The sequence below is a fragment of the Panthera leo genome, chromosome A2 (assembly GCF_018350215.1).
Source record: "Panthera leo isolate Ple1 chromosome A2, P.leo_Ple1_pat1.1, whole genome shotgun sequence".
NCBI lineage: Eukaryota > Metazoa > Chordata > Mammalia > Carnivora > Felidae > Panthera > Panthera leo.
Genome location: NC_056680.1, coordinates 36,306,743 through 36,322,817, shown reverse-complemented (window position 1 = coordinate 36,322,817; position 16,075 = coordinate 36,306,743). Strand labels below are relative to the sequence as shown.

Genomic DNA, 16,075 nt, shown 5'->3' with positions numbered 1-16,075 from the left:
TTGTCTTGTTTCTGATCTTAGCAGGGATTGTTTACTTTTTTTGTCCACAGTATCTAGCAGAATACTTCTTAGCCTTTTTGGGATCATGCATCCTTTGAAGGATCTGATCAAAGTTATGGTGCCAGTTCTAAGAAAACCACAAGCATAATAAGTACATAATATTTCACTTATAATTTAAGAGCCTTCATAGCCTTAGCACAGTGCCAAGAGTGTAGTAGAAATTTTATGAAAATATGTCAAATAGCTGAATTCATGTGGTATTTTAATAATAATGAGGCAAACATACCACCTTTATACTTTTACAATACTTCGATATTCTCTATCCCTGTTGATCCTCACTGTGATTCTATGGTTTGATTGCTGAGATACTGGTAACCCCATTTATGAGAGATTAAACATAGACCCTGAGTAGTCAATAAATTAGTGACAGAACTAAGACCACCAGCACTCCATCAGAGCACTGTTTTTATAAAACCTATAGAATATATACTCATTCTGTTTTACCTCTCTCTTTCTAGCAGCTTCTCTTTGAGATGATATTTAGATTGGGAAGGAGTATAAAATAATTATAATGATAGCTAATAATTTTAGGTGCTGTTATGTGTTCATTATTATTATTACCCTCAGTTTTACAAATGAGTCTGAAAAACAGATCCCAAAGCCCCTGTATTTCCCTGAAATGTATTTATATTGAAAAATAAATTGATGCTCAAAGAGTCACTTGCCCAAGGTCACACAGCTAATAAGATCTGTAGTCAGGATTCAAACTCTAGCTGCCTGATTCAAGAGCTGCCAATAAGCCTGAAGCCTGTCCTGTTATTTCTGTCATGTATTTAATTTTTAAATACTGCGGGCTTTGGGAATCGGAAAAATTTGTGTTCATTCCCTAGCTCTGTTACTTATGAGCTGCTGTGTGACCTTGGGTGGTCTACACAAACATGATTGTCTTAAGTTTCCTCATCTATAAAATGAAGATAGCAGTTACCTTAGTGGATTGTGGTGAGGAAGATAAAATGTGATAATGAATGTCAAGTTCATAGCATGATGCTTGGTGTTAAGGGCAGCGCCTTCCTACGATGGACACATCCCACTACTCCTAGGAATAGGTAAACACTTTAGCATAGTGAGAGCCCTTTTGTGATTGGACCCCTCTGCAGTGATATTTCTCAGCACATCCCATCTCACTGTAAACTCTTACCATGTTGAACTGTTTTAAGTTCTGCAAAATGCATCATGTATTCTCTTGCTTCCAGACATTTGTCAGGAATGCCTTGGCCTTGCAAATCCTGCTTTTCTCTCGTGTCATAGCTGAGACAGCCCTTCCAAAAAACATTCCCTGACTATTCTCCTTTCGCATGTCTGGGATGAGCAATACTCTTGTTTGATTCCATTGCCCTTGCACTTTGCTGAAGCTCATTTCTTGCACTAAGTTGTAATTATCTGTCTCCACAATAGAATGTAAGCTCCCCAAGACTGTGTCATATTCCCTATTGTATCCCTGGTGCCTGGCACCATGTCTAACTTGGAGTGGGCACACAATGAATAAATAAGGAATGAATGAAGAGAGTGTCACTGTGCCCCACTAACTGCCCCCATGTACCTGTTCTCCCTTTTGTCCATTTTTTGTAGTTAAGCTGTTAAAACTTTAATTTTACACATACACCACACACACACACACACACACACACACACACACACACACACACGACTACAAATAAAGTGGGGAATCCTGAAAGAGATTGGTCAATAAATAATTGGGTAAGGGGCGCCTGGATGGCTCAGTTGGTTAAGCATCCGACTTCAGCTCAGGTCACGATCTCGCGGTCCGCGAGTTCGAGCCCCGCGTCGGGCTCTAGGCTGATGGCTCGGAGCCTGGAGCCTGCTTCCAGTTCTGTGTCTCCCTCTCTCTCTGCCCCTCCCCCGTTCATGCTGTGTCTCTCTGTCTCAAAAATAAATAAACGTTAAAAAAAATTAAAAAAAAAATAAATAATTGGGTAAGATTAATGTCAGTATTCTGGTTGTGCTATTATACTATGATTTGCTCCCCTCCTTTTATAGCTTAAAACACTGTGGTAAAAAACACATAACATAAAATTTACCATCTTAAACACTCTTAAGCGTATATAGTTCAGTAGTGTTACATGTACTCACATTGTTGTGCATCCCATCTCCAGCACTTTTCATCTTGCAAAGCTGAAACTTTATACCCATTAAACAACTCCCCTTGCCTCTCTTCTGCCAGCCCCTGGCTACTTTCTTCTCCCTCCCATTCTACTTTCTGCTCAATGAGTGTGACTGCCCTAGGGATCTCAAGTAAGTGGAATCATACGGTCTTTGTCTTTTTGTGATTGGCTTATTTTACTTCACATAATGTCCTGAAGGTTCATGCATGTGGTAGCATATCACAGTATTCCTTTCCTTTGAAAGGCTCAGTAATACTGCATTGTATGTATATACTACATTTTGTATATTTATTCACCTGTTGATGCACAATAGGGTTGCTTCAACCTCGTGGCTACTGTGAATAGCGCTGCTGTGAACGCGGGTATGAAAATATGTCTTCAAGACCCTACTTTCAATTATTTAGGACATATATCCAGAAGTGGGATTGCTGGATCATGTATGGTAGTTTTATTTTAACTGTTTTGAGGAACCAACATACTGTTTTCCACAGAAGTTGCACTTTTACAATCGCACCAGCAGGGCACAAGGCTTCCAGTTTTTCTACATCCTCATCAACACTATTCTTTTGTTTGTTTTTATAGTAGCCATTCTAATGGATATGAAGTAATACTTCATTGTAGTTTTGATTTGCATTATTCTGATGATTAATGATGTTGAGAAGCATCTTTTCATGTTTGTTGGCCATTTGTATATCATCTTTGGAGAAGCGTCTTTAAGTCCTTTGCCCATTTTTAAATCAGGTTATTAGTTTTTTTGTCATTGAGTTGTAGGAAGTCGTTGTATATTCTAGACATTAACCCTTTACAAGGTATATAATTTGTATGCATTTTTTCCTATTCCATAGCTTTCCTTTCCACTCTGTAGATTGTGTCATTTGATGGGCAGAAGTTTTTAAGTTTTAAGTAGTCTCATCTGCCTATTTTTGCTTTTGTTGCCTGTGCTTTGATGTCATATTCATTGTCAAGTCAAATGTCATGAAGCTTTTCCCATATGTTTTTATCTAGTTTTTAGTTTAGGATTTTATATGTAGGTCTTTAATCCATTTTTAGCCTTTCTTTCTTTCTTTCCTTCTTTCTTTCTTTCTTTCTTTCTTTCTTTCTTTCTTTCTTTCTTTCTTTCTTGTATTTGATGTAAGATAATGGTCCAACTTCATTTTTTTTTCATGTGGATATCCAGTTTTCCTAACACCATTTGCTGACAAGACTATCCTTTCCCTATTGAGTGGTCTTGTCATCCTTGTTAAAGATTGTTTGACCATATATGCAAAGATTATTTCTGAGCTCTCTATTCTATTCCATTGGCCTTTATGTCTGTATTTATTCCAGTACCACACTATTTTGATTACTATAGATTTATACCGTATCTTAAAATCAGCAAGGAGCATTCTCTAACTTTGTTCTTATTTTTCAAAATTGTTTTGGTTATTTGGAGTCCCTTCAGATTTTATAGGACTTTTAGGATAGATTTTTTTTTATTTATACAAAAAATTTTATTGGGATTTTGATATGGATTGTATTGATTCTGTAAATTGGTTTGGGTAATGCTGACATCTTAACAATATTAAGTTTCCCAATCCATGAATACAGAATGTGTTTCTATTCATTTGTATTTTCTTTTATTTCTTCCAGCAGTGTTTTGTAGTTTTCAATGTACAAGTCTTTCACCTCTGCGTTAAATTTATTCCTATGGGTTTTTTATGTTATTGTAAATATAACTGTATTCTGAATTTCTTTTTTGGATTATTCATTGCTAGTGTATAGAAATGCAGTTGATTTTTGTGTGTTGATTTGTATATTTTTATATACAGAGAATTTGTGTGTGTGTGTGTGTGTGTGTGTGTGATCTTTAGCTTGTTCTAGATACAAGATCATGTCATTTGTGAACAAAGATAATTTTACTTCATCCTTTCCATTTCAGATGCCTTTTAATTCTTTTTCTTGCCTAATTGCTTTAACTAGGACTTCCAATACTATGTTAACTAGAAGTGGCAAGAACAAGCATCTCTGTTTTATTCCTGATCTCAGAGGAAATGTTTTTGTCTTTTATCATTGAGTATGATGTTAGCTGTGAGCTTTTCATATATGGTTTTATTATGTTGAGGTAATTTACTTCTGTTCCTGGTTTGAATGTTTTTATCATGAAAAAGGGTGTTGAATCTTGTCAAATGATTTTTCTGCATTGATTGAGATGATCAAGTAGTTTTTGTCCTTCACTCTGTTAATATGATGTATTATATTGATTGCTTTTTTATATTGAACAATTCTTACATTCCAGGAATGATTCCTACTTGTTCATGGTGGAGTAATTCTTTTAATGTGCTATTGAATTTGTTTTGTTAGTATTTTGTCAAGATTTTTGCATTAGTATTCATCAGGAATATTGGCCCATAGTTTTTTTTTCTTGTAACATCTTTGTTTTTCTTTGGTGTCAGGGTAATAGTGGCCTCACTGAATGAATTTGGAAATGTTCTCTCCTCTTCAGTTTTTTGGAAGAGTTTGGGGGAAGATTGGTGTTAATTCTTATTTAAATGTTTGGCAGTATTCTCTACATTGAAGCCATCTGGTCCTGGGCTCTTTTTGGGAGATTTTTGATTACTAATTAATTCTCCTTACTATTTATTGGTCTGTTCAGATTTTCTATTTCTTCATGATTCAGTCTTGGTAGGTTGCGTATTTCTAGGATTCATCTATTTCTTATAGGTCATCCAGTTTGTTGGCATATAATTGTTCATAGTAATCTCTTATAATCCTTTCTATTTCTGTGGCATTGGTTGTAATGTCTCCTCTTGCATTTCTGATTTTAGTTATTTGAGTCTTACCCTTTTTTTTCTTAGTGTTACTAAAAGTTTGTCAATTTTGTTGATCTTTTAAAAAAAACGCTTAGTTTCATTGATTTTTTTTCTATTTTTTTTTATTTAGTTATATCTACTGTAGTCTTTATTTGTTCCCCTTCTTTGCTTTAATTTTGGGTTTAATTTGTTCTTTTTCTATTCCTTGAGATATAAAGTTAAGTTGTTGTTTTGAAATCTTTCTTCGTTTGTAAATATGTCTTTACAAATACATACTCTCTTAGCACTGCCTTCACTGCATCCCAGAAGTTTGGTACGTTGAGTTTTTGTTTTTATATGTCTCAAGGTATTTTTTTTTTAAGTTTATTTTGAAGGGGGAGGGACAGAGAGGGGGAGAGAAAGAGAATCCCAAGCAGGCTCCACACTCAGCTCAGAGCCTGACACAGGGCTCAATATCATGAACCTGTGAGACCATGACCCGAGCTGAAGTCAAGAGTTGGACGCTCAACCGACTGAGCCATTCAGGTGCCCCTCAAGGTATTTTCTTAACTTCCCTTTTGATTTCTTCTTTGACCCATTGTTTAACTTTTGTTCTTTTAATAATAGAACACTCCTCCAAGTTTTATGGGCATGTGGGTTTCCAACTAAAGACTAATTTCCCCAGCCTGCTTTGTAGGCAGCTGTGTCCATTCTCCAAATTTGGGCCTATAGGATGCTCTGTTTTCTCCTCCCTCCATTCCCAATGGTGAGAATTGGGGAAATTGCCACATCTGGAGCTGCCATGTTGGAAACCATTGTGAAAGATGGCAGCACCAACCCACCATCATGCGTCCCGGTGTGATCCAACAGAAAAGAACTCTTTAGACTCTTAAATACAGAGAACAAACTTAGGGTTGATGGGGGTGGAGGAGAGGGAAAAGTGGGTGATGGGCATTGAGGAGGGCACTTGTTGGGTTGAGCACTGGGTGTTGTATGGAAGCCAATTTGACAATAAATTATATTAAAAAAAAAAAAAAAAAGAACAGAGCTCTTCACCTGCCTCAGACAACCTGCTTCTGTGTAGACCATTATATAAAAGAGAAACACATGTTTATCTCAATTAAATTGTATTTTGTAGTCTTTTGTGATAACACCTTGGCCTGTACCGTATTAATGCTTTAACTTTACCGAAAGTGTTACAATAACCTGAGGAATTATGCAGAGTTGGCTTTGTTCTTTGTTGGCCTTTCTTAGTAAGACATTAAAACTAAATGAGTAAATAAATTCTTATGAAAAATTAAATGGGGCCCTGACCTACACAGCGTATTTCTTCTTAACTCTAGCACCATATTGACCTCACTATGGAGAGCAGGAATGGATATTTTTATTTTTCTCTCTTTATCTGGTCCTTGTCCACTTCTGTACCTTCTTCTTCTTCTCATTCTCTCTCTGTCTCTCTTTCTATTCTAGGCAAAGCACCTAATGCTCTTTTCTTCCTCTCTTATTTTTTTTCCATCTGGACACACTTTTTCCTGTAACTAGAGGACCTTTGCACATGCTAATACATATCTGGAATGCTCTTCTCTTCCTCTTGGCTTCAGTGCATTCTACTTACAGTCATATCTCGGTTAGCACCTCCTGCAGAAGCCTTCCCTGACTTCTAAAAATTGGTGTGTTCCTCTCTCATATGCTGTATTAGTTCAGATCCTCTGAGAAGCAGATGTCAAAAAGCGATTAGATGTGCAAGGGATTTTTTAGGGGAGGAGGCAGGAGGAGCTGGAGAAGCAGAAATAGATGGAGAGAGCCTTCAGACGGTGATGCAGGTCGGCTTCTGTGAAAGATGAAGGAGAAGTGGGAAGGGTGTCAAACTCTGCACACTCCAAGAACACTTCAGGGAGGCCAATAGAGTGTCCTCAAGCACAAGCTGCCTATTGGAGGCACAAAATTCGCCCACCACGCTCAGCCATTGGCCAAAGGATCTGGAGGAGCAGCAGCCAGGACTGTCAGTGAGCTACGCTCCCTGCAGTCAGAGATGCACGCGGTGCATTGTCATGGCCACTATATATGGTCTCTGAGCGCCCTGCCTGTGGTTGCACAGGCTTGTGTGACCATACATGCACATTCTCCCTGCACTATCCACTCCATGAGGTAAAGGACTGTGTGTGTTTTGCATGATACCCCCAGGGCCTAGCGAGTGTCTGGCACATTTTAGAGACAAAAGCCACTAGCACACTTCTAAAAATTAATTTAAAATTCTTTTAAATTTTAAAAAGATTTTAATTCAGTCTTAAAATTTTCTTCGACCTGGTTTAAAGGGGAAAGTGCCCTAGGGGGAAAAAATGAATATCAAAATACGTATAATCTGTAATTATGGCGGTAAAACTCTGAGAGCATGAGCCTGAAAATCTCTATTAGATGAAATTTAATGAAATAAATGGCCTTATGGCAGTTGATCAGGTCAAGTGGTAGAAAGAGCTAATCCCAAGCAAATCTTAAACCTGAAAATTTATTCATTGTTCCTGGAAAGATGGTGTGTGTTCTGAGATATCTTTATGAGTTTAATAAAATACTCTATTTATAAGTGATTCCACATGTAAATAAATGCTTTATTGGTCTACATGAGAAAAAGAAGGTCAGATTTATTGGTCAACTATAAAAATGTAGATGATTCTCCCAGGCTCACTGCTTTGAAGTTAGGCAAAGAGCAAATGTCAGCAAAGGGCAGGCATGAAATCTGGGCACTATGACAGTTATGCATGAACATTCTTGATTTCCCCTATATTTTAACTGTTAGTATAAATGTGGGTGGCCTGGAAAGTGCTTTACTTATAGAATAATGTGTGGGAGTTTAGGGCCCCATGTGGCATCACCACGTGTGAGCCTGTCTGCTGTGGTCATCAACACCTTTGGCTTTCCTGCTGCAGCTTTGAGCTCACTAGTCCTGTAGTCCTGGATATGTAAATTTAGACCTATAATTTACAAGTGTGCCCATGGTGCTGGGCTTATCTCCTCAGAGGATGCATGAAATCAAGTGTTTGAGAGTAGAATCCAGTTTTGCCCTTGATTTACAGTTTCAGATACATCTGAACTTCCTCTAAATTTCTTCACCCCAAATGGAAACTGCTTTACTGTTTTATCTGATGCTAAAAGTAATATTAAAGCAATTCAGGATCAAGGGGGAGAATAAAATGAAACAACTGTAACTCCACCACCAGGGGAGAAACTGCTTAACATTTTGTATAGAGACTTCTGGACTGACTTCATTTCTTTCTTTCTTTTTCTTTTCTTTTTCTTTTTTAGTTTGTTTTATTTTGAGAGAGAGAGAGAGAATGTGTGCTTGCACATGAGCAGGGGAAGGGCAGAGTGACAGAGAGAGAGAGAGAGAGAGAGAGAGAGAGAGAGAATCGCAAGCATGCCCCATACTGTTAGCACAGAGCCTGATACAGGGCTTGATCCCACGACCGTGAGATTATGACCTGAACCAAAATCCAGAGTCTGATGCTCAACTGACTAAGCCAAACACATGCCCCTGAACTGACTCCATTTCTGATCCTCATTTGGCCATGGCTTCTGATACTGTCCTTCTATGTTATGATATGATCTATCTCATTTTTTAGGAGTTCTAATCTAATAACAAAAATCTGATCAGTGTACTGCATGCTTTATGGAGATTGTGTAATTTAATACCTCAACCACTCCTTGCAGTATGTAAAATTATTCTACTCTTTTTATACAGTGGAAATGGAGAACTTGGGAGGTATTAATATTAGCTAAGAAAAACACTGACATTCTAACCTGGCCAAGTTCTCTCTGATTTGAGAGGTAAGAAGTCCTTTATTTTACACCTCCTGGCTGTATTTTATGGATTATTACAGGCTATTTGTAAATTCTTCTGGAACAAAACATGAGATAAATCCCATACAAACACACATATTTGAAGCGATTCAGGGACCTTGCTATGTGAATAAATACATGGTCTGACCTTCTGTTTTCCTGGAAGAAACCATTTTGTCAAGGAACTGCTCTCCTAATTTATCTGACTTGTAATTTCAGGGTTTCATAAAGCAAAGGCCCAAATGTAATTACTCTGAGTGCCCCCATTTAAGCCGTCATGTTTTTTTTTTTACAAACTCTGATGCTTGGCGACCTAACCTAGCATGTCCGTAATGTCTTGTGTGTCTGCTTAGTTACTCACAGGCTTTCTAGGTAGGCCTTCACTGCTTTATGGCTGTTAAATATTCCCAGCTACATTTTAGTGCTCTTGGTCTTTTAAATGGGACATAAATCCTATGTTTCATGTATGAGTGCTTCCAGTCTGAATACCCATCTCTGTATCTCAGTCTCAGATGCTCCCTTAGGATTCTCGAGTGAGTGGCTGAAGTCATTATTGAGGCAAGAGCTATTACTTGAAGAGTTGGCAGACTTACATTCTTCTACCTTGCAAGCAGCCAACGATGTGCTTTCTTTCATACACACTTGTGTATTTATCAAATTGAGAGGGAGAGGATCTCATCTATTGCCTCAAGTATTTTGAGGATTGAGTCAAGAGTTACAAAATTGAAATGCTGGTAAGGGCCAACCAGGCGGATTGCATAAGTGTACAATCAAAGCTCAGTGGAAGCAATGGGGAGGGAGGGGGCCTGGAGCAAGCTGGAGAACTATGCTCACTTGAATTATTTTTTAAAAAAATATTATGTTGGCCAAACAACACACACAAAAAGCTGCGTTTAGACCATGACGGGCTGCCATTTGAAAATTTCTAAGCACTGTAATGGAAGATTAGTACACGATAGGGAAACATTTTAAGGTCTTAGAAGTTTGACCACTGTGTCCAAGTGGATCTCTTTCTCTTTTTATCCTATTTTCCAATAGTCACTCTATTCCCTTTTGTAGTACTTATAACAGTCTCTGTAATTAGTTTTTGTTGTGCATTTACTTGTTTATAATCTGTCTCTGTCTCTCTCTCTATCTCCCTCCCTCCCTTCCTCTTAACTTTTAAGCTTCATGAAGGCAGGGACCGTGTGTATCTTGCTCATGGTTGTAATTAGCAACACTAGCCACGGACAGGCACATAACCGGTCCTCATAAAAATTATTGAGGGGGTAAGGCAAAGAGTGTGATACATCTTATCATCATGCGACATATCTTATTCACCTTGGTACCCCCAGCACTTAGTACCATCGTAGTGATGCAGTAAGTATTTGTTGAATGAAATTGTCGGTGATCTTGGTTCACCACAGATGGTTAGCCACAGCAAAGTGGTTTACATTGGGTGGGGCCAAGGTTTAGAAATAGATGTGGTCACTAGGCTGAGGATACATGGGCACTAGACCCAGCCCTGCAAGGAAATTCAGTAAGACAGAAAATAACCAGTTTTATGGATACTAATCAGGCGTGACTGGTAATCTGAACAAGCTGTGCACATCAGGGATGCCTAGTGATGGATAAAAATAGGAAAGCAAGGAACAATCTGTGTTCCCATGTAGAGGTGTGCAGTCTTGCCACAAGTAAGCCAACAGATGATAGAACTAAATCCATAGTAGCTGAAGGCTCAGTTCCTATGGTGGTAAAAAGGGAATGAGGAGATAAAGGTCCAACTGAGATTAAGGCATTAAGAAACCCTGTAGGCATCCAAAGCAGGTTTAGGATTTTAAATTTCCAGAAATGGCTGCAAGGTGTAGACTCAGCCTCACCATCCATGCAGAACAATCTCTGAAGCTCAGGTCAAGCTCACAGCAGCAGTAGTGTTGGTTGGTGTTGAGTTGCCTAATAAATTCACCCCCACTGAGGACGCCATTTTGCCAGTAACTGAGGGGCTAAGATCAGCACCCTTGGCTATAGGGAGAAGAGCTCCCAGTACCACCTTTCGTCCTGAGTGTCCTGTGATCCTAGAATGTTTAGTTTCCAGAAATGGAGAACCCATATGGGTTAATGCTTTCACATGATAGAGCAATAAAGACTTTGGTTGTAAATAACAGAAAGATCATTTAAAGTACCTTAAGGGGAAAGAGGAATCTACTGGTTTGCACAAACACACCGTGTAATGGCAGGAGCAGAGCCAGCCCTAGGGTTTCTGCTTTCTCTGCCTGTGCTGCTGTCTGTGTGGCTTCAGTCTCCTCTGTTGGAGGTGGGCTTTCCCTATAGAGATCAGTGTAGCCTTGATGGTCAAGAGCATGAACTTGGGTAGTCCCACAGTCCAGGTATGCCCCTCATCTGTGCCCTTGACCTTAGACAAATTCTTTACTTGTAAAATGTGCATACTTAATAGCACCTATCATAGGTTATTGCAAGCGTGAAATAGGTAAACAAATGTAAAACCCTTAGCATAATGCCTGGTACCTAGAAGGTACTCTGTTGTAATTGGTGAGCAGCAGCTCTGGCTCATAACATAACAGCTCTGATGGCAGAGGGGAGAAAATGATTTGGTACACCAGTTCTGCTTAAAGACCACTTCTCTAGGAAGACCTGTCATTAGTTCAGCCCTTGACTGAGATACTGTCCATGTGAGGGGAGGCAACTTCTATCAAAAGGGGGGAAATTGAGAGATGAGGCAGAGATGCCTCTATCTACAAAAATTTGCAAATCCCCTTCCATACAGTTGGTGCTAAGAAGTGGCTGCCCAGCCATGGACTGTGTTTCCTAGCACTTATCCCCCCTACGTGGGGGTGGGGAGGTGGGAGGACATACCTGTGACTGGTCCTTGCTCATGTCGGGTGAGTAGAAATGCTGTATAAGAGCCAAGGCTCTGAAGAATTGCTTGGGTTTTCTCTGGGATTTCTCTAGGATGTAGTTAATGATGTGGACATTGGTTCTCAATCCTCATTACACATTGGAATCACCTGGTAATCTTTTTTTTTTAAGTATGAAATTTATTGTCAAATTGGTTTCCATACAACACCCAGTGCTCATCCCAACAGGTGCCCTCCTCAATACCCATCACCCACACTCCCTTCCCTCCCACCCCCCCATCAACCCTCAGTTTGTTCTCAGTTTTTAAGAGTCTCTTATGTTTGGCTCCCTCCCTCTCTAACCTTTTTTTTTTTCCCTTCCGCTCCCCCATGGTCTTCTGTTAAGTTTCTCAGGATCCACAGAAGAGTGAAAACATATGGTGTCTGTCTTTCTCTGTATGACTTATTTCGCTTAGCATAACACTCTCCAGTTCCATGCATGTTGCTACAAAAGGCCATATTTCATTCTTTCTCATTGCCACGTAGTATTCCATTGTGTATATAAACCACAATTTCATCAGTCCATCAGTTGATGGACATTTAGACTCTTTCCGTAATTTGGCTATTGTTGAGAGTGCTGCTATAAATATTGGGGTACAAGTGCCCCTATGCATCAGCATTCCTGTCTCCCTTGGGTCAATTCCTAGCAGTGCTATTGCTGGGTCATAGGGTAGGTCTATTTTTAATTTTTTGAGGAACCTCCACACTGCTTTCCAGAGAGGCTGTACCAGTTTGCATTCCCACCAACAGCGCAAGAGGGTTCCTGTTTCTCCACATCCTCGCCAGCATCTATAGTCTCCTGATTTGTTCATTTTGGCCACTCTGACTGGCGTGAGGTGGTATCTGAGTGTGGTTTTGATTTGTATTTCCCTGATGAGGAGCAACGTTGAGCCTCTTTTCATGTGCCTGTTGGCCATCTGGATGTCTTCTTTAGGGAAATGTGTATTCATGTTTCCTGCCCATTTCTTCACTGGATTATTTGTTTTTTGGGTGTAGAGTTTGGTGAGCTCTTTATAGATTTTGGATACTAGCCCTTTGTCTGATATGTCATTTGCCAATCTTTTCCCATTCCGTTGGTTGGCTTTTAGTTTTGTTGATTGTTTCCTTTGCTGTGCAGAAGCTTTTTATCTTCATGAGGTCCCAATAGTTCTTTTTTGCTTTTAATTCCCTTGCCTTTGGGGGGAATCACCTGGTAATCTTAACAAAACTAATTACAGGCCTAGTTTTAGACCATTGGTTCCTAACTAGGGGAACTTTTTGCCCTCCCACCCCACAAGTGAGCATTTGTTAGTCTGAGGACATTTTTGGTTGTCACAACTTGGGTTGAGGAGTTCCTGGAATCTAGTAAGTCAAGGCCAGGGATGCTGCTGAACATTCTACAATGCACAAGACATCCTCTCCTAACAAAGCTTTGTCTGGTTCAAATTTTGTCAAGGTTAAGAAAACCCTTTCCTAGAGGTTGGAGAGCCACAGGCTAAGAGACCAGATTCAGGCTGAGTGCCAGAATTACTGCAGCAAATGGGAGCTGCCTGTCAGTCTGGAACACCCACTGTGGAGAGTTACCTTAATGAAGAATAAAGCTTTCTTGTCTTAAACCATAAACCATTGAAATTTGGGGTCTCTTGGTGACAGTAGCTAGTGTTGCTGTAAATAACAAAAGAGGAGAAATGTGCTGAAGACATTGTAATTATTTAGTTTATGCAATGGACGGATATCATATTACCGTCTGCCCAGGTAGAAATATTAACTTGTGGACCACTGTTTTGCTTAAAATTAACCAGTAATTCACAGCACAGATTTCCCTAATTAAAATCTCCCAGATTAGTATGCAGTGATTTTTGTGGCATGGGAATGGAATATGAGTATTTGCTTCGTATCCCGGATGGCAGATATTTGGGTCTGACCTTTCTAAGTAGGTTAGGTTAGGTTTCAACTCAAAATTTGTTTTATTTAGTATTTCCTCTGTTTTAGTCAGTAAATGTTAAGTTAATCTTTCACATCATCTTATTCGTTATTGTTTGTAATGAAGACAAGTTGGATTTGTGAGGCAAGAGAAGAAAAATTGTTACAGATGGTAGCTTTAGTAAATATTGTAAAAATGCCAATCTCTTGAATCTGTTTGACTATGCAAGTCACTGTGAATGTTTTGAAATCAGATAATATTGACACTCCTCAGGGATTTTGTTATTTCAGGAAATTTAGAAAAAAAGAGGCAATACTACTCTCAGTGTGAGGGGCTTCACTGGGGCCCATATCTGCTCTAGGAGTGACCCAGGGATAGATAAAAAAACACTGAACCCTCTGGCCATGTTGACTGATTGGTACCCAAGTTGGTCCAATTAGGGCCAATCTTGGGACCTGTTCAGGATCTGTCAGAAGAGGACATGTTTCTTTTTGTTGGTTTGGAGCTCTAAGGCTATCAGCCGTGAGCCGCGGGCAGCTTGCTTACTTAAGGATGAAGCCAGCACAAAGAAAAGCATAGGTAAAGATGAGGAAAATGAGAGGGGGTAGAGAGGACAGATAGATTAGGTTCTAATGACATCATTTCATTTGAGTGTCTGGGCCAGGGTATCAAACCCCACCTCTAAGTCAATGGCACTTTCACTAACCCAAGCCAGTAAGTCTCCCTTTTTGCTTAAGCCAATTTGGGTTGAGTTTTTCTGTTGTTTATTTCTTTCTACTTTCAAGTAGCATGGGTGGGATGTGTTGATTATATCTGACCCTTAGGAGCTTCCATCTTCATTTGTTTTGGTAAATTATATTATTACTACTGATTATTGGGCTCCTTTGCCAGTAATGAACTTGCTCCTCAGTCATTTCCATGAAACTGGCATTGCCTATCTTGTGAAAGGAGAATACTTCTCTAACTCATTGATGTCAAGTCTGGCCATGCCACTTGCTTTGGTTAGTAGGATGTGGGAAGAAATGACGGGTGTCATGTCCATGCAGAAGACTTAAGGGCTGTCACAAGGGTTTGCCATTTCCCCCCCCCCTTTTTTTTCTCTGCCAAGTGGCCATCAAATCCGAGGATGATACCTAGAACAGAGAAGATATTTGGATCAGAGCCTCAGCTGACCCATGCGGACAAGTAACATGAACAGGAAATACATTTATTTTATTGTAAACCACAGATATTTTGGATTTGTTGTTACTGAAACATAACCTAATAAAAGCTGGCTAATATACTTACTATTTTTTAAATGCTTGCCAAAGTTTTTAACTGAAGAAAAATCTAGAGCACCTATAATATTGTCATTTATATCCTGCAAGTTATGAAAAAAGAATTTGGGATGACTCTCTCTCTCTCTCTCTCTCTCTCTCTCTCTCTCTCTCTCTCTCTCTCTCTCGTTCTCTGTGTGTGTGTGTGTGTGTGTGTGTGTCTCCTTTTGGTGTTCATAGCCCTATTATATGCAGTGGTAATCAAGAACGTGGGCTTTAGCTCTGTGATTTAATAACTGGTAAGTTCTTGGGCACCTGGCTGGCTCAGTTGGAAGAGTGTGTGACTCTTGATCTTAGGGTTGTGAGTTCAAGGCCCACAATGCATGTGGACATTACTTAAATAAATAAAACATAAAAAAAGGTAGTAAGTTCCTGAACTATTCTGAGACTAAATGTCCTCCTTATAATAACAATATCTTCTCATAGGATTTTTGCACATACAGAGCTAAACACAGTGCAGAGTACGTAGTAAAACACTGAGTAAATAGTAACTCTTATTCTCATCATTCATTGTAGAAGACAGTGCCCCGATGAATGCTTTTTTTCTAAGCTTATTTATTTATTTTGAGAGAGAGAGAGAGAGCGCAAGCTGGCGAGGGGCAAAGAGAAGAGAGAGAATCCCAAGCAGGATTTGCACTGTCAGCACAGAGCCCAACACAGGGCTTGAACTCACGAACCAGGAGATCACGACCTGAGTCAAAATCAGGAGCCAGAGGCTTAACCCACTGAGCCACCCAAGCGCTTCTTTTTGATGATTCCCTTGGGTGGGGTCCAAGGTAAACTTATTAACCAGTATTAAACACCACACCTTAACAAATGGCATTCTGGGGAGGCCCCCAAGACATTACTTTTAAACTTGCAGCCATGCCATTCCAGGAAATCTTAAGCGGGGAGAATGCTTTAGAGAACGTTGGATGGGAGTTGAGGTAATATCCTGTGAAGTGGGATAGCCATTTATCCCCTGGATGTCTTTGTGCTCTGAATTTAAATGAAACAACTGCAGAGTTGGTCCTTAAATGAGAACTGAGGACACCAGAATCTAGTGGGTGCCCTTGAACATTCTTCATTTACTAGTGGTATTTGGCAACTTTGTTTTGCTAGAGTGTAAAGATTATGTTGGTTGAACTCATTTAATGTTCTTGTAAAAGAGGATGAGGAGTTTTATGACAGCAGTAAT

At 39.5% G+C, this 16,075-nt stretch overlaps 1 protein-coding gene across 1 annotated transcript in view; it reads left to right on the top strand.

Moving 5' to 3' along the window:
- FRMD4B (FERM domain containing 4B) overlaps positions 1 to 16,075 on the top strand; it is a 322,217-nt gene that overhangs the window by 30,274 nt on the left and 275,868 nt on the right. The gene's annotated exons all lie outside the window — the stretch shown is intronic.